The 18869-nt window shown below is 41.4% G+C and overlaps 2 pseudogenes; both read right to left on the reverse strand.

Moving 5' to 3' along the window:
• The window catches only part of LOC129238579 (alcohol dehydrogenase class-3-like), a 32415-nt pseudogene extending 16333 nt beyond the window's left edge, over nucleotides 1–16082 (reverse strand).
• A 283-nt stretch (nucleotides 16083–16365) lies between these two features.
• LOC129236596 (5S ribosomal RNA) lies at nucleotides 16366–16484 on the reverse strand (annotated as a pseudogene).
• Nucleotides 16485–18869: the final 2385 nt, after the last annotated feature.

Here is an 18869-nt window from a genome sequence, read left to right on the forward strand (position 1 = left end):
TCCTCGCAGAATACTCCCCTACCAACTATACTGTCGAGCTTTCCGCTATCCGTAATGGCAGCTCCTTCTTCATTTCGAATAAAAGAAGGGTCGATAATGCCGTCAGTTCTATATGAACTTTGTGAACAGATTTTTTTTTCATAGTAAATTACCACAATTTGATGACTTGCCAAGCCTTATATATATAAATATAAGTGGGGCGTACACCCTTTTTGGGTATTTGGTCGAGCTCCTCTTCCTATTTGTGGCGTGCGCCTTGATGTTGTTCCACAAATAAGGGGACCTACAGTTTCAAACCGATTCCGAGGAGCTTATGAGGAGCTTTTCATGGCAGAAATAAACTCGGAGGTTTTCTTAGGACGTGCAGTTTGACTCCACTCGACTAGTTTTATAGAAAGCGTTAAATATGTGAATTTCGCCAACAATTCAGAGCTGATTTAAGAGCTGAAAAATGAAGTCGAATTTGCCATTGGCGGGATAAATGCCGAAGCTCGCGAAAATATACTGAAAAATTGAGCTGACAGGTCCAAGGCAAGACTTACTTTACTCATTTCAATAAAAGAAATGTGTTGAGAAATATTTATGAACCTTTTAACTACAACCAAATGAAATAAATTACAAGTCTTAGATGGACCTCCTCTCAATATTTGCGCTCATATTCTTGAAGTTTGCAAATAAAGTTTGGTCTTAGCCACATTTGGCTTGGTTACTTAGTCACTCGGTATCTTTCAGCCAAGTAGTTGGTTTTTGTAAGATTTAGTATTGTGAGCTTTCCAAATAAGAAATTTTAAAGACGGCAAGCATCATAGTGAAGGCACTCAAGCCACACCAAGAAAATTATGCTATGTACAGTCTGTCAAAAAAGTACCGGAAATTGTTCAATAAAACGCACAATAATTGTTTAATCATCAAAATTTATTTTATCGCCTTCAAAATAGGCTCCTTTCGAAGCAATAGAATCGATTAATCCAGTCATCAAAGCACCTTTTAAATACGTTTGAAGAGATCTTCTTCAGCTCTTTCAGCGAATTCTCCTTAATGGTCTCTATCGACTCAAAGCGGCGCCCGCGGAGTGACAATTTAAGTTTTGGGAAAAGACAAAAGTCACAGGGGCTAAATACGGTGGATACGGTAGTTGTTCGACGATATTTGTCGCGTGTTTGGTCGAAAAGGTGTTCACAATATGAGTCTTGTGAGGCGGAGCGGTAAAATGGTGCAGGATCCATGAGTTTTCTTTCCACAAATTGAGCCGTTTCCTATGGTCATTCTCTCTCAAACATCGCATAACTTCCAAATAATATTCCCTCTTTTTACCGTAGAACCATTGGGAACGAATTCCAAGTGCACAATACCATGAGAATCAAAGAAAACGGGTAGCATGACTTTCACTTTTGACCGACTTGGACGTGGTTATTTGGGTTTCGGCTCATGTGGATAGCACCATTCAGCCGCCTGTTGACTGTTGACTTGTTTGAATATCAAACTCATATACCCAAGTTTCATCACCTGTTATGATGCGCTGGATAGACATTGGGTCCGAATTCGCTTGCTCAAGCATATCTTCAGCCACCTTCTTGAGTTGAATTTTTTGAAAGAAATTAAACTCTCTTGGAACGAGTCGAGCACCCACGAGTCTCATGCCGAGTTGATGGTGTAAAATGACAAAAGAGACAAATTCTTGGTTCGATATTTTTATCCATAATGAAAATTGCAGAACGCACTTGCGGTGGACTGATATAATTAAATCCCAATTAAATCACGCCCAAACTCTGCGATACTATAGAGGACAGTTGTACCAACATTCCAGCGAAAGAAAATATATACATATGAATGTGTAATGCGCGCTTTTTTAATGAACAATTCCCGATATTTTTTTTTGACAGAATGTAAAGTTGAGTTTGGTTGGATAGTTGAAGAGGTGATTCATATAGAATATTATAACTAGCGCTTCCGCACACTCTTTTTTTTGAAAAAAAGTTGATGCTCACAGTCAAAATTTGTATCGTGCACCAACTAATAATTTAGTCAAAGTAGCATAGGTAGGTAGGTAAGATGGCAAGAGTACCCCAGGTACACTACAAGTAGCACTTACGTGCCGTTTTGATACCATAATTTGGACCACTACCTGTGAAAGGATTTAGGGAGGGAAAACCGTCTACAGCCGTCCAGTGCTATTGATGTAGCGGAGGAGAGAAAAGGGATCTAGGCTGGAGAATTTCATCAAGTCATCCGCAAAGGGGATCTCAAGGAATCTCAAGCGCCTAACCGCCAGAGCCGGACATTTGCAGAGAAAGTGTTCCACAGGTGTGACAATCTGCAGAAATGGCTTTCAGGCTAATGCCAAGCTTGCCCCCGTCCCGTTAAAACCATGGCAGGACTCAGAAAACGCTCTCTATTCGTTGTCATTAAGTTGGCCGCGTAGGCTCAGTTGATTTAATCCTGACTAATACCGATCTGGCTCTGAACACAATTCTTCATAAGAGATTGTGTCAACCCTCGCATGGCCTCCCTGTTTACATAGATAACCATGGGATCAAATAGGTAACTACGCATACGAGTAAAGATAACGGCTCTGAGTGGGGACCCAAAAACTAAAATATGGAGCAATTAAACACAAAAAAAGCAAACGAAACCATTGATCTAAACAAGAAAGATCAAAACAACAAAGAAAAACAAAACAAGCTTGCCTCGGAGGACATAGATCCCTTCAAGAAAAGCTCACGCCTGGCTCATTCACCGGCAAGATCTCCTTCGGACCGGACTTGCCGAGTCGAAGAGCCACAGAGTATTACGGGTGCTGGCTCACCCACTAACAGATCAGCACAGAAACAAGATCTGGAAACGAAAAACTCGTTTAGCAAGCTGGGGGAACAAGTAATAGCCCTCGTGAACATGCTAAACGAAAACGAAGGAAAGCGCCGTACCATCCATCAACCTATGAGGGACGTTATATTTAGCATAAAATCCCTCTACCAACGGGCTGCCGCAGAAAAATGTCGTTGCAACTCAAGGGGATGCCCTGCCATGAGAATAGTACACAAACGTCACCCAGGCCAAGAAATGCAACAGGAACTAAACGCCAAAAGGCTAGCACTGAGGATTCTCCGAGAAGTAAAACGGAAAAAGCAGAAGCAGTGAGAAGAACGCAATCGGTGGTGGAAGTTCATGTACCAGCTTCTTCTCACCAGTCCAGCAGAAGCCAACAAATGAGTGGACACTGGTAAAAAACAAAAACCCAAAAAAGGCCAAACAAGTTATTAGTAAAAGTACGGGAAGAGTAAGACCCGATGCCATAATAATTGAAAAAACGGGTAACTGTTCTTACGCTGATATTTTAAAGAAAGTGAAAAGCGACGAAAAATTCAAGAATTTCGCTGAATCAGTTTCGAAAATAAGGAGAACCCAAAAAGGCGATCTCTTAATCGAACTGACGAAATCGTGTAAAAAATCTACTGATTTCAAAACTATCGTGGGTGCCACCCTAGGTAGCGAAGCAACAGTGAAGGCGCTTACTCATCGCATCACAATAGAATGCAAGGATATCGATGAAGTGACCTCCAAGGAAGAGGTGCATAACGCGATTAAATCTTTGCCTGGTTTTGACGACGTGGAGTTGGCAGATATAACTGGACTCCGAGCAGCCTATGCGGGCACTCAAACGGCCACCATTAGCCTGCCAGCTCTGAAAGCCAAAAAGCTAATGGAGATTGGCAAAGTCAAAATTGGATGGGTCGTCTGTCGCTTACGAGAACGTGTCTCTTTACAAAGATGCTATAGATGCCTAGAATACGGCCACATGTCGCGCACCTGTGCTAGTTCTTTCGATAGATCTAAGCAGTGCAGGAAATGTGGTGTTGACGGTCACTTCGCTAAGGATTGTCAAAATAGCCCGAAATGTGTGCTCTGCGAGACTGACAGAAGGGAGAACATCAACCATATTACCGGGAGCTATAGGTGCCCTGCATTCAGGAGAGCTCTAACAAATAAAAGCAAATGAGAATTGTTCAGATAAATCTTAACCACTGTGAGGCCGCCCAAGACCTATTATCACAAAGAGTTAAAGAAATTAAAGCGGATATTGCCATTATAAGTGAGCCCTACAGGTGTGAAAACCACAGCACTTGGGCCTCTGACAGCAAAAACTGCGCGGCCATCTGGCTTTGTGGAGAGCTCGCTTTCCAAGAAAATAATAGCGCTGGCGAAGGGTTCGTGCGATCCAAAATAAATGGAATCAATTTCGTCAGTTGCTACGCAAGACCCAGTTTGACTACAGTGCAGTACGAACAGCTTCTTCAAAACATTGTTCTGGAAGCTAGTGGAAAATCGCCTTTAATAATAGCGGGCGATTTCAACGCCTGGGCAACCGAATGGGGTAGCCGGCGCACAAACAAAAGAGGAGAGATGCTTCTTGAAGCATTCGCTCCTCTCCACATTACTGTTCTAAATAGCGGGTCAACTTTCACCTACCGTAAGATGGGAATAGGGTCAGTCATAGATATTACCCTGGCAAATGATTCCCTTGCTCAAAAGATCAAATGGAGGGTGAGTGAGGGCTACACGCACAGTGACCACCAAGCTATCATAATGGACATCAATGAAAGGAGGCTAAAAATTGCACCCAAGCCGACAGGTCCAAAGTGGAAGGACGCGATGCTTGATAGCGAAGCCCTAACATATATGATTGAGCAACTACAAACACCTGCTGGTTCTGCTGAGAATAGGACGAAACTCCTAGTAGAAGGACTAAGAGAAGCTTGCGACGCCTCCATGCCCAGGCGAGTAATGCACCAACACATATACCCATGCTACTGGTGGAACGAAAATATCAAATCACTAAGATCTCAATGCCTCCGCGCTAGACGCAAGATGCAGCGCAGTAGAGGGAGACCTGACTTTGTTGAAAATGTTCAAAACCTTAGATCAGCCAGGCAGGCGCTAAAAAAAGCCATTAAAACTAGCAAGCAAGAAAGTTTCAAGAAGCTTTGTGAGGAAGCTGATATCAACCCCTGGGGCACCGCGTACCGGGTGGTATTATCCAAAGCGAAAAGCGTACACACACCCCAAATTACTTGCCCAATTAGGCTCCGCAAAATTGTTACTACTCTTTTTCCTCAAAGATCCGAAAACATTTTGCCATCCTACATACAACACGAAGCAAGCGACATCCCTCGTGTCACCGAGCAAGAACTCCAGGCGGCGTGTAATAAAATAAAGCCTAAGAAAGCTCCAGGCCCAGATGGCATACCAAATAGAGCCCTGATATTAGCAATTTCCAAACGTCCGGACATATTTCAAGCAGTCTTCCAAACCTGCCTTAACGAAGGCACTTTCCCAAAGAGGTGGAAGAAGCAAACACTTGTGCTTTTACCCAAGGGCAACAAAAAGCCTGGCGAGCCCGAGTCTTACCGACCAATATGTCTACTAGACACAATGGGGAAAATTCTGGAGAGAATTATTTGCGACAGGCTGTCGTCTTTCGCTGAAGACAAAGGTATTCTATCCACTTACCAGTTTGGCTTCAGAAAATCCCGCTCAACAGTGGATGCTATCAAATGCGTGGTAGATTTAGCAACAGAAGCCATTGAAGGCAAGAGATGGCGCGGCGGGAAAAAAGAATACTGCGCTGTGGTAACTCTGGACGTTAGAAATGCTTTTAACACAGCTAGTTGGCAGCGTATACTAGAAACCCTCGCAAAAATAGGGTCGCCTAGTTATATAATCAAAATAATTGAGAGCTATTTCAGGGACCGTAAACTGAGGTATAGAAGTGACAAAGGCGTTGAGGAGTATATCGTATCAGCAGGGGTTCCTCAAGGATCAGTTCTGGGCCCACTGCTATGGAACCTAATGTACGACGGGGTTCTAAGACTGAATATGCCCCCCAGAACTAAAGTCATTGGATTCGCGGATGACATCGCGGTGGTAATGGTAGCAAAACATATCCACGAAATTGAGAGGATCGCAAGCGAATCAGTAAGCAGGATCAAGACTTGGCTAAAGTCTATGAAGCTGGAATTAGCTGAGCATAAGACCGATGTAGTTCTAATAAGCAGCAGGAAGATAGTAGAAACTATAAGTGTAAATGTTGGGTCTGTAACCATTACTTCAAAACCTGCTATAAAATACCTAGGAGTGATGGTTGACAGCCGTTTAAACTTCAAAACACACCTGGAGTACGCTGTAAAGAAGGCATCGAGTGTGCAGGCCTGCCTGTCGCGAATCATGCCAAACAATGGCGGACCTAGCCACAGCAAAAGAATGCTATATAGCAGGGTAGTCAGCTCGGTTCTTTTGTATGCCGCACCGATCTGGGCTGATGCACTGAACTTAAATAGCTTCACAAAAAAACTGACAGCCGTCTATCGGCTAAGCGCTTTGCGAACTATCTGCGGCTTCCGTACAATTTCGGATGATGCTTCCTTCGTTATAGCAGGGCTAGTCCCCGTGGACATCTTGGCGAAAGAAATGCAGAGAGTGTACATAAGGCTATCTGAACACGACAGTAGAGCAAGTCGTAAAACTATTGCAGAGGAAGAAAGACGTCGTTCGATCGCCCACTGGCAAGACCGGTGGAACAGATCACCGAAAGGTAGATGGACGCATGGGCTAATACCCATCCTTACGACGTGGTTAGAAAGGAAGCATGGGGAAACAAACTTCCACCTAACCCAATTTCTTTCAGGGCACGGAGTATTTCGAAAATACCTCCATAGATTCGGCCATGACAGTTCCCCAAACTGCCCAATCTGCACGGATAGGGAAGAAGACGCTGATCACGTCTTGTTCCAATGCCCACGCTATGCTCCCGAAACTTGTGGTATTTTAAACGGAGAAAATATTATAGATTTTATGCTAAAATCGAGCGATAACTGGAAGCGAATCTGCGCGCATGCAAAATATATCCACAATGATCTAAGACGCGCGGAGGTTCGTAGACGAAGTAACTAGCAGCCTATGAGCTAACCAGCCCCGTGAGGTAATTCCTTCCTGGTCAGTTCCGCGGGGAGAGTGGTAGAGTGGAGAGGTGTTTAGTACGTAGGTGTAGCTGTGAGGCTACAAGTCGTGCATACTGCTATGCCGGTATAGCAGTACTCATGAGAGTTTCCTCTTCATGGGCGTCATTCCGAAAAAAAAAAAAAAAAAAAAAAACAGGATCATAACTGGTGTTCGAATTTTATCAAAATATAGTAAATATGAGGTCATGCGGCTTGTCTTTTGTCAAATTGATCCAATATAGGCTGGCGCTGTAGCCATTTAGTCTCGTTTCTGGTACGTCATGTAGAAGAAGAACAAAATTCCTGAAATTCATATCAGTTTTGAGCAAAAATGTAATCGCTTCTTCTATTATCTTAACGAGTAATCCATTTAAATATATCCAGTAGCTTTCACAAAAACTGTAGCAGATTTATTTTTGAATTGATAAAAGCATGAAAAGTGTGTAAGCGCGTCAGTTTCGACAGCTTTTCCAATTCATCACGCAATGAACAGCATAAAACGAGGGGTAAACGATGGCAAATTTGCAACTCAAATGGCATCAACACTCTGCAGCAGATAAAACTCATTAATTTGACAAAAGAGGAAATGCGTTGAGTTAAGTGACGACATCATTTAATTGAAATCCGCATGGCTTTAACAAATTCGTTGGTGTTCGAGGGAGGGGGATGATGGCTTTGAAAGCAGCCGAAAATAGATAACATTTAGAAAGGATTTACAATCAAACAAATTATCAAAAATATTTGCTACTAGCAGATACTCCATCGAGCGGAAACCAAGAAAGGGAAGGAGGAGAAATCTAAGGGTAGCTCAAAATCTCTACATGAATTATGCGCTGATAAAACCTCTTAGATGCCTTACTTTTCGTATATTTAATATTAAAAAAGTTTTTGCTTACTTATAAATAAATACTTAGAAATAAGGACGCGTGTGTGTGTGTGTACGCACGATTGCATAAAATTCATAAAATGTACATTCCTTCTCATTGTTTTTGAGTTCAAGGAATAATAATAGGAGCGATGCATGCATCCATATTTATTATGTATTTATAAAGAGAAAGAACGGAAAAACTTACAAACAATTGAAAGCCATTTAATTTTGTATGCAAAATTTTTTTAAAATTTTCAGAGCGTGCAACATACGCATCGTTGAACTCTTGCAAACATCGGCGCAGCAAAATCATAAGTTCTTTTGTATTGCCGATGGTAATGTGAATACGCAAATTTATATGCTTGGATTAGGGATGTACATTTTGAAGTGAAACTTCTTAGACGTCGATGGACGAGCGAGAATGCAGAGAAAAATTTCAAGGTCATGCAACGTTTTGGGCATTTTCGTTACGCGAGAGAGGAAAAAGACATAACGTAGGGGAAAAGGAGAGAGGGAGAGATATACCTTATATATATCTTAAATATACTTTAGGATGTTTTTCCTGAGTTTTTCCTTGTGGTTGCTAATTTCTAGTGAAAAATAACGCTTAGCGCTTGTTTGTTGGTGCAAATTTGTAGGAAATATATTTTTGGTGCCAACTTTTTGGCGCCCTTGGTGCCTACTGTTTGCGCCGTTTTTGGTCCCAATTTTATTGGCGTTTTTTGGTGCCTACTTTTTGGCGCTTATTTCCGTTTCCTGGCTTAATGCTTGTGCGTACTATAAAGTGCTATCCATTCCGGCGTCGGATTTATTGGTATTGCCTTGCGGTAATTTGTGCCGTTGCTGCGGTCCTGGAATCGCTGCGTTTGTGCGGCTGATAAACGCTCGGAGTAGTGCGCGTTGTTGCCACGATTTGTGTCCCGGTCGACACTTCCCCGTTTTTTGTAAATTTTGTCTATTTGTATTCTCTGCAAATGTTATGAATTTATTTATATATATATTCTTTCTCTCTCCCTCTATCTAATTTTCTCTCGGGTCTCTCTCTCTCTCTCTCTCTCTCTCTCTCTCATTCTCTCCCGGGTCTCTCCCTCTTTCTTTGTCTGACGATTCCGGAGTTTCGGGATTTTATTAATGCAATCATGGGATATCGGGATTATTGCTGGTATTTAGATAGTCATTATTTTGCAAGAACTTCATTTCGAAAGAATTACATCAGTATTGCTGAAGAAGCTCTGCTACTTCATAATAAGGAAAAGTTTTAACCCAGTTCAGAAACTTTTTTCCAAATTAAAGTTTTTCGTTACACTTTTATGTTAAGTACTTACATAAATATAAATAAAAATAAATTTTTCATTTAATTTATTCAAAAAAATGCTCTCTTAAGCGCTGTAGAGTGTTATACCCGATGAAGGAAAAATCACGAAAAAATGAAACATCTACAAAAGCATCATCAGTCCGGCAATGGCATATGCATCCGAGTGCTGGGCTGTACCACGTAAACTAGAGCTGAAACGGCACGCGGCAGAAATGCAGATGCTGAGGTGGACCAGCTGAACACTGCTGAACAAGATCAAAAACACCTTTATTTTTAGCAGCAAGAAAGTTGCTCCAATCAACACAAAGCTCCAGGAAAACCGCCTACGCTGCATAGTGATCCGGGTATATGGGCTAATCGGACAAAAATCACTACTCCTGTATTACTTTACCGATTTTAATTTAATAAAAGCAGTTGTGTAGCTCATGTATAGACTACAACTGTAGCATGAAAAAAAAGTTCTGGGCTAAGTTAGGAGGCAGGAAGTATAACCGAAAATTTTTGGAATATTAAACATTGAACTTTTAATAATATTAATTTATTTAAAACAATAATTTTTGCTATACATTTCAAAAAATCAAAATTATGTTTCCTCTTTAATTAGCTAGGAATATTTTTAACGCATTCACCAACTTTATATAAGGTTGTAAAAAAAGTCTTGCGGTATTTTTATTGAATTTTCAATTGTTCATAAAATTGGTTATAATAATGCGATTTAAGTCAAATATGCGTCGTTTTGTTCGATGACGAGTTCCCAACGAGATGCCAACATAATGCCCCTCTTATAGAAGCTCGCTTCCCTATTGTCAAAAAACTCGGAGAGCCAATTTTCACAGGACTCTCTTGTGTACAACTTCCGACTACCAAGCTCGTTCGCCATGGACAGAAATAGGTGGTAATCACTTGGTGCGAGATCCGGACTATACGGTGGATGCAAAAGAACCTCCCATCCGAGCTCCCGGATCTTCTGGCGCGTCACCAAAGATGTGTGTGGCCTGGCGTTGTCCTGATGGAAGACAATTCGGCCTCTGTTGATCAAAGATGGCCTCTTCTGCATGAGTGCTGCATTCAAGCGCTCCAGTTGTTGGCAGTACAGGTCCGAATTGAGCGTTTGGCCACAGGGGAGCAGCTCATAGTGGATGATTCCCTGCCAATCCCACCAAACACACAGAAGAACCTTCCTGGCCGTCAATCCAGGCTTGGCCACCGTCTGGGCAGATTCACCGCTTTGCGACCACGACCGTTCGCGCTTCACGTTGTCGTGAGTGACCCACTTTTCATCGCCAGTCACCATCCGCTTCAAAAACGGGTCGATTTTGTTGCGATTCAGAAGCGATTCGCATGCATGCATTCGGTCAAAAATGTTTTTTTTGCGTCAAATCGTGTGGCACCCATACATCGAGCTTCTTTTTGAATCCAAGCTTCTTCAAATTGTTTATAACGGTTTGATGACTCATGCCCAGCTCTTGGCCGATGCTACGGCTGCTACTATGCCGGTCTCTTTCGATCAATTCAGCGATTTTATCGCAATTTTTGACGACAGGCCTTCCGGACCGTGGCGCATCTTCGATCACCTCTGCACCAGAACGAAAACGTTGAAACCATCGTTGTGCAGTGGAAATGGAAACTGTATCGGGTCCATAAACTGCACAAATTTTATTCGCAGCATGAGATGCATTTTTGCCTTTATCGTAGTAGTACTGTAAAATATGCCGTATTTTCTCTTTATTTTGCTCCATGCGACACTATAACTCACGAACGACTAAAAGTAAACAACAATTAATCAAACACGTGTTAGCACGTGAAAAGAGCTTTCCAAAAAGCTCTAGCGTGAACCGATGCGACGAATGCAACTTGAACTACGCGCTTGCAAAGACAAGCTTGCGGAAATACCGCAAGACTTTTTTCACAACCTTATATAATAAACTTTAAATAATAAAAACAAAAATATTTTTCAGTAATACAAAAAAATATACTTAACATAGGAAAGGAAGAAAAAGAAAATTATTTAGTTAGTCACTATCTGAAATATTTTCTAAATCAAATTGATTTACATTTTCCTCTAAAATATAGGTTTTAATATCCGAAAAATTAAAAGAATGCGAAGTTGTAGTCTTTCTCAGAGAAGATATAAAGGGGTCTGATGTTACTAGTGAATATGTCATAACATGACATGAGACGACCAGAAGATCACGCAGTGAGGCAAGTGCTTCAGATGGAGGTAGAGAAAAGAGGGCCAGGCAGACCAACAAAAACTCGGACAACGACATTCGATGCAAAAATGTCAGCGAAGAGTCGGCTCAGAACCACGTGATCTGCAGACCTCGCACAAGGAGAGCCGACACGAAATAAGATAAGGCGAGGTTAAAAAGAAGAAGAATTTTTTCAAAGGTATCACACAATATAATGACACACTTAGACATTGTGTGGTTCCATTGTGATATCACTGGAACTTATCGTTACTTTATGAGCTTCCTTTTAAACCATCCGGTAGCTTTAATAAACGAGCAAAGCTTCGTTTATTTTAGATGCGCTATGTTCGCTACATCAGTTAGAAATGCCGGAGCTTATTATATAGGTAGGCTTTCACACTCACATAAAAGGTATCTGACTGTTTCGACTTCTTCTGTATTACGACAGCTTCGACAGAAATCGAAGTACGGGAGTCCTAACCTTCTGGTGTGGCTGACTATCAGACAATGACCAGTTAATACCTCTACTATGTTTCTTATAACTTCTCTGTTAAATCTCAATAGGATTTTTGAGCGACCGCTGTTCCAGTTCGGCCATGTTTGTCTGCTTAGCTCGCATGTTGTGAGGTTTTGCCAGCTTGTATTTACCTCTTTGATGGTTTCCCTGTCTATAAGTAATTTACAAGTGGCTATGGGCATGGGTATCAGCGCCTTATCCGGTTCGAGATCGAGCGTTGTACCGGTTCTTGCAAGTTAATCCGCCTTACAGTTTCCTGCAGTGTTCCTGTGGCCTGGTACCCAGATAAGGTGAACCTTGTAGCACTTAGATACGTCTTTAGTAGTTTAAAACATTCTAGAACTGTTTTTGACGAGTGCGTTTTTGATTCAAGCGCTTTTATTGCTGCTTGACTGTCCAAGTAAATGAAGACTTCATTTGTGGATAATACTCTCGTTTTTATTTCTTTAACTCCCTCTTTTATGGCAGTGACTTCCGCCTGAAATACACTGCAATGTTGTCCAGTTTTGAGTTTCGGTTGAGTAGTTTTCGAGAACATTTTACAACCGACTTTGAAACACGCGTTTAAAGTTTTGAGAACAATAAAAGCGGCTTGGAGCGCTCACATTCCAAAGACTGTATCTCCGAAACTATTATTCGGATCAACTTGAAAATTTAGGACAATATTCTTGAGATGTTGTAGAAATTAATAAGCCAAAATAAAAAAAATCGATTTTTTGAACCCACGAAACCCATGTAACCCCTTAACGTCATACATCCAAGTCTCAACTCGCGTGCGTGCACGACTCATCCAATATTTGTCAGAGCGAACTCCGTAGAAGTCATAAAATTATCAATGATTTGTAATCAAAAATGAAAATCATATACAAAATTAAGGAGAAAATAGCAGTTGGACGTCAGTTCAACAAATGATTCTTTCAAAATCGCTGTGGGCTTAGCAGCACCGAGATTCTGTAATCTCTATACACTAAGAGATAAGAAATGCGAACCAACAGATAATGGGAATCGATTAAGCCCACAACTTCGATACTCACATCTCCGAGAAAGGAACTTCTAACAGTTGATGGCGAATTATCAATCTTTTCAAACGGTTCCGAAATCGTAATGAGATCTAGGGTATTCTCTCAGCAACTCTCATTGGGAGAAGCCTACAGACTTCCAGACCATTGTGGTGCCTTCAAGCTGAGATCAATGCAAATGGTGTGGCAACAAAGTTGGTTAGCATGACAGATCTCCCTTCACAAAACTCGCTTTTGTTGTAGATAGTCAAGCTGCTACCAAGTTCGGGAATGGCTACCTCTATAAGTGATGAAGATTGCGGAAAATGTATATTATCTATTCGATAGAATTTCATCACACTGTACTGAGACCCGAGACAGACTGTTGTTCCGGAAAATTAGGATGCAGGTAAGTGCGCAAGGATGAGCTCTGAGGCAGTGCTTGAGGAAGTAAGTCGAAGCACGCAAGCCACTCTAATATTTCTGCTCTCGTAGGCTGACAAGAAGGAAAGAGAAACGAGTTCGTATTGGCTCTTACTCCATTAACGAAGTACATGGAGCTTGCTGAGTTTCTCAAAGCAGAACATACGGCTTCTCCTGGCAACACTAGGGTTTTGGCTATTTAACAACCAGATTTGGTTTACTACATAACGAATTTCGCAGAAGTTTTAGAGATGAGTAAGAGGTAGAAAGCATTCTGCAGTCCAAAGCAGATGTTTCAGATTTCTGCAAAACCGCTTATGCGAGGATTTGGACAAATTAGGTATAATCTCGCTTTCCAGGTCTAAAGCCACACTGAAAAGGTCCAATCAGTTGGTTGACGGTGGGCTTCAGCCTTTCACACAATACGCTCGCTAGAACCTTATAGGCGATATTTAGTAGACTAATCCCGCGGTAATTGGACAGATTGCAGGATCGCCCTTCTTATGGATTCGGCAGAGTGCACTTAAATTCCAATCGGCAGGCATTCTTTCACCCGACCATATTTTGCATAGGAGCTGATGCATGCACCTTACCAGCTCCTCGCCGCCATGTTTGAATAGCTCAGTCGGCAGTCCGTCGGCGCACGCGGCTTTGTTGTTGTTTAGCCTTGTTATTGCTAATCTCACCGTGTTATGGTCGGGTAAGAGAACGACAATTCCGAGAGTCAACGATTGGGGTATCGGGATCTTCACATTCTCTGTGACATGCGTAGCTATCACTGTTTAACATGTTCTCTACATAATTTAAGATTGCTCTGGACGTCACTCACCAGATCGCTGTCTTTGTTCTTACAGGAAAACGCCCCGGTCTTAAAACCTTCTGTAAGCCGCCGAACTTTCGGGTAGAAATTTCGGGCGTTATTCCTATTGGCCAGCAACTCAAGCTCCTTGCACTCACGTATTTCAGCCTCTCGTTTCTTCTTTCGGATAATACGTCTCTCTTCCTTTCTTAGCTCTCTGTAGTGATGGCTATTTAGCCTAACCTTCCTTATTCTCTCAACCGTCAGAGCTTTCAATATTTTCTTACCATCCCTAATGCGTTGTACAGCTACTGTACTTATGTAAAATGTATTTTTCATGCATTAGTTTATGTGTGGGTTACAACTATTGACAAGAAGCGTACACATTAAGTGCAACAAAAACACGAATTTGTAGTAAAGTGAAAAACGAAAGTCACGTGCCACCGATTTTGGGCGATTTTCGCATTTGCATATACAATTTTTTTCTCGTGCTACTGCTAAACCAACAACTGCCAATACGGGTAACAAGGGTTAAGAAAAACGTGTAGTACAACTAAATTCACATATATGTATTAATGCGTATTTCAAATTAAATTACAACTACCGCAAATAATACACAATTTAATCAACTGTGCATGAGTTTTTATGAATTTTTTTGGTTGTGAATTTTTTTCTTTTCTAGTGGGAAAATTTCATAAAAAAATGCACGTCTACTATTTGAACTGTTTAAAAATACAACGCACAATAAATACAAACAAGTAAGCAAAAAAAAAAACATGCAGGCATACATGTATACGCACACATACACACACATATACATACACAGAGTATTTATATTTAATCGCGCAAATATGCAAATCCCCATTTAAGTCGCAGATCATTATTGATGAATCGACAATGGCTTATTGGCAATTTGTTGACTAAAAGGCGTCAAGCGTGCAGATTTTTCAATGAGTTTATAAATGCCATACACACACACGCACATACATATATATATATAACTACACACATACATGCACGCATCTATGCTTAAATTTCCTACAAATCACCACACTTTTATGTGTGACTTGTCTACGACGTGCGACAAATGCGTGCGATTGAGCAGATTTGCAAAATGAAAAATGGACAGGCAGCGGTAGGGATGTGTCAGTAGCAGTAGGCATTTCATGAGCGGTTAGGTAATCGCGCAACAAAACAACAAAGCACATAGATTTACATATTTATAAATCGCGAAATCTGTGTGTTATTGACAGCTGAAGAGCAGGCGATGATGCAATAAGCAGCTTTGAGTTATTATAGAAATTTGTACGGATTTCGGTACAAGGGTACATAGCCGCAGGACGCGAATGGAAGCGCTCCAGCTCTGTGATCTGCAACGAATGAAATAAATATCGCCGTCCTAATGGTTAATGGTAGTAAAGGTCGTCCGTACCGTGTTAGGGTAGTCCCAAGCAAGTACTGCCAACCTGACTCCTGTTGTTACATCTTTGTATGTGGCAGTGGGCTGCCACTTTTTGCTTCTTAGAGCTGCGTCTTTCGATGTGGACGGACCATCATATTTAGGCCGCTTTTTGGCTGTTGCTTCGGGTGGTGTGTCCTCAACCGACCTTAGTCGTTTCGGCCCCGTCGTTGCTCTTCCGGTGTTTTTGGTAGTCATGGGCTGCAGCGTCTTAGCATATGCTTCTTCTCTGGTTAGCCCTTTTTTTAGGAAGTGTGCAAATCTTTTCCTACCCGCACCACTGAGCTTTTTTGGCTGTTCCGTTGTTGGCCCTTCGCCATCGGTGTTGTTCGGAGTCGTTTCGGCAGTTCTCACGCCTTTAACTGCGGGCCGTTCCTCCTTATTAGTGTGAGGCATGGTGGCCTCTTCCTGTTGAGGTATGACCACCTCTGTTTTTTGAGGTTTTTTGTTAGCCTCTTGGTTGAAACCTTCTTGGCCGCTTCCGCCATTTTTTGTTTTATTGCGATTGATATTCATTTTTGTTCCCACGAGTAAAGGGGTATATCGGTCACCTAAGCCAGTGCCCCCGGGCGCCCCAAGTCCGCATACTAGCGACTAGATCCCCCTCTAGCCAAGCATCCCTCGGCGTATGCTGTTCCACCTTGGATTGTGGACTTATACTTACCCAAGGAAGTTTACTGTTCCCGCCCGACTATATTAGCCAGGACCCCAACATAGACATGACCGTACTGGGGTATCCTGTTTCCAGTGGCCATCATGGGGAGGAATAGTCGCATAGTTCCGACAGTCTTGCAGTTACGGCACAAAGTCCACGGTGTTCCCAAGCGGTCTCCCATCCAAGTACTAACCGCGCCGAACGCTGCTTAATTTCGGTGATCGGACGAAAACCGATGTTTTCAGCGTGGTATAGTCGTTGACATCACCGTCCTAACATTGAAATATCTTTATTTGCTATTTTTAAGCTCGAAAAAAAAACAAAAAAAAAGATCGATGATTTGGTGGAATATTAACTATTTATAATATTAATTATCATTTATCACTGCTTGCCTTTTGAAGTATATGGAAAAATTTTCGTTATGATACAAAACTGGCTAATGTGCAATCCAATTTTGAATATACACTTGAGTTCGAGGCATTCAGATATCTCACAAGCCTTTGAAACATGCGTAAAACTTTTTATATATCAGCTATGTACATAGGTCCTCATATAATCAGTTGTAACTTTTTCGTAACTTCTTACTAAACTATTTCATTTTTATCTATTTGGTATGACTCATGAAACTAAATATTTTCAGTATAAATTTTCTGCAATTGCTCTTGGAACCACTAAAGTTAGGTTAAGATACATAGCTGCCCAAGCCAAAAGCCAATTGGGCAAATAAACAAATCCTCCATTTTGATGCCATACGGTATTGGGCAGGACTTGGTGCATTTCGTACCCTCCTGGACAGCACCTGTTTTCCGAGCTGTTGCGGGGGTGTCACCTCCGATTTCTTTCGTTAATGTTTCCGGCAAAAGACGACCTTTGCCAGTTTTCTCAGCTCGAATCCAACCTCTTCTGCAGCGTATCATGACGTCGAATAGTGAATGTAGCTCTGAGACTCCGGTCTTTATTTCCGTGGATGTATTCCTACTGTTCAATAGAACTGCTTTCGTCTTCCTAAGCACTCTCAAACATTTCTCTACGGCTTCCTCTTCTTCAGCACACATTTTGAGAATAAATTCTTATCGCGAATATGCGGTTTTTTTCCTTTCTGCGTTTGCTTCCTTTGCAGTTACAGGGGTTTGCGTCGGCGCATTGGGCAGATTTGCAATATCTGCAGCCTCTTTTGACGTTGCTCTTACGTCAAATTCTTGAGGCGTCATTTCAACTCCTTCATTTAGCGTCTTTGATTTCTCTATGGTTGGCAATGATCCGCTCGTAAGAGGCGTATTCGCTTTTTGTGGTGGCGAGCGGAGCAATGGTTTCCTTACGAAAGGGCTCTGCTCTAGATCACCATGAATAATGGGGTGGGCCGAAATAGTCAAGAGCGGGTGTACCCTCGGAGGCTCCACCCCAGCTCCCTGATGCCTGATCCACGCTTTACCGATCCCGGAAAACACGGACGGACCGGCGCTCGCACGGAGCAACGAAAGCTACTACTCCTTCGCCCAATAAACACTTCCGGACCAGGGTCCAAGGCGGCTGGTTACTGATATACATCGGAGCTAACGCATCGGCAGAGCGAACTCACATCACCCCTTTTTGGTCGTATTATATTTATTTACTTCGTAACCACTCATGCATTTTTTTTAACTTACCTTTTCTGTAACTACTCATGGACCCATTTATCATTTACAATTTCGTAACTACTCATGGAACTACTTCTAATTTTCCTATTATGTAACTAGTTCTAATTTACTTATTTCGTAACCACTCATGAACCCACTTGTGGTTTATCTTTTTTGCAACTACTCATGTAACTAGTTGCGATTTGGATGTGTTGTAACTACTCATGAGAACACTTACAGTGTATCTTTTATGCAACTACTCATGGAGCCATTTAATATTTTCAATTTTCTAACTATTCATGGAACTATTTCTAGTCTAGACTATTCTGTAACTAGTTCAAATTTAGGTATTTCGTATCCACTCATGCAATCACTTGTAGTTTATTTTTTCTGCAACTACTCATGTAACTAGTTGCGGTTTGGGTATGTCGTAACTACTCATGAGAACACTTGCAGTGTATCTTTTACTCAACTACTCATGGAGCCATTTAGTATTTTCTATTTTGTAACTACTCATGGAACTACTTCTAATCTAGAGTAGTCTGTAACTAGTTGTAATTTACGTATTTCATAACCACTCGTAAAATTACTTGTAGTTTGTTTTTCTGCAACTACTCATAGACCCATTTATCATTTACAATTCTGTAACTACTCATGGAACTACTTCTAATTTACCTATTCTGTAACTAGTTATAATTTACGTATTTCGTAACCACTCATGAAAAACTTGTAGTTTATCTTTTTTGTAACTACTTCTAATTTACCTGGTATGTAACTAGTTCTAATTTACGTATTTCGTAACCACGCATTAAATCACTTGCAGTTTATCGTTTCTGCAACTACTCATGTAACTAGCTGTAATTTATGTGTTTCGTAACCACTCATAAGAACACTTATATTGTATCTTTTCCGCAGCTACTCATAGAGACTATTATTATTTAGAATCTCGTAACTACTCATAGAACTACTTCTAGTCTAGGTATTCTGTAACTAGTTGAAATTTACCTATTTTGTAAGCACTCATGAAATCAC

The sequence above is a fragment of the Anastrepha obliqua genome, chromosome 1 (genome assembly GCF_027943255.1).
Source record: "Anastrepha obliqua isolate idAnaObli1 chromosome 1, idAnaObli1_1.0, whole genome shotgun sequence".
NCBI lineage: Eukaryota > Metazoa > Arthropoda > Insecta > Diptera > Tephritidae > Anastrepha > Anastrepha obliqua.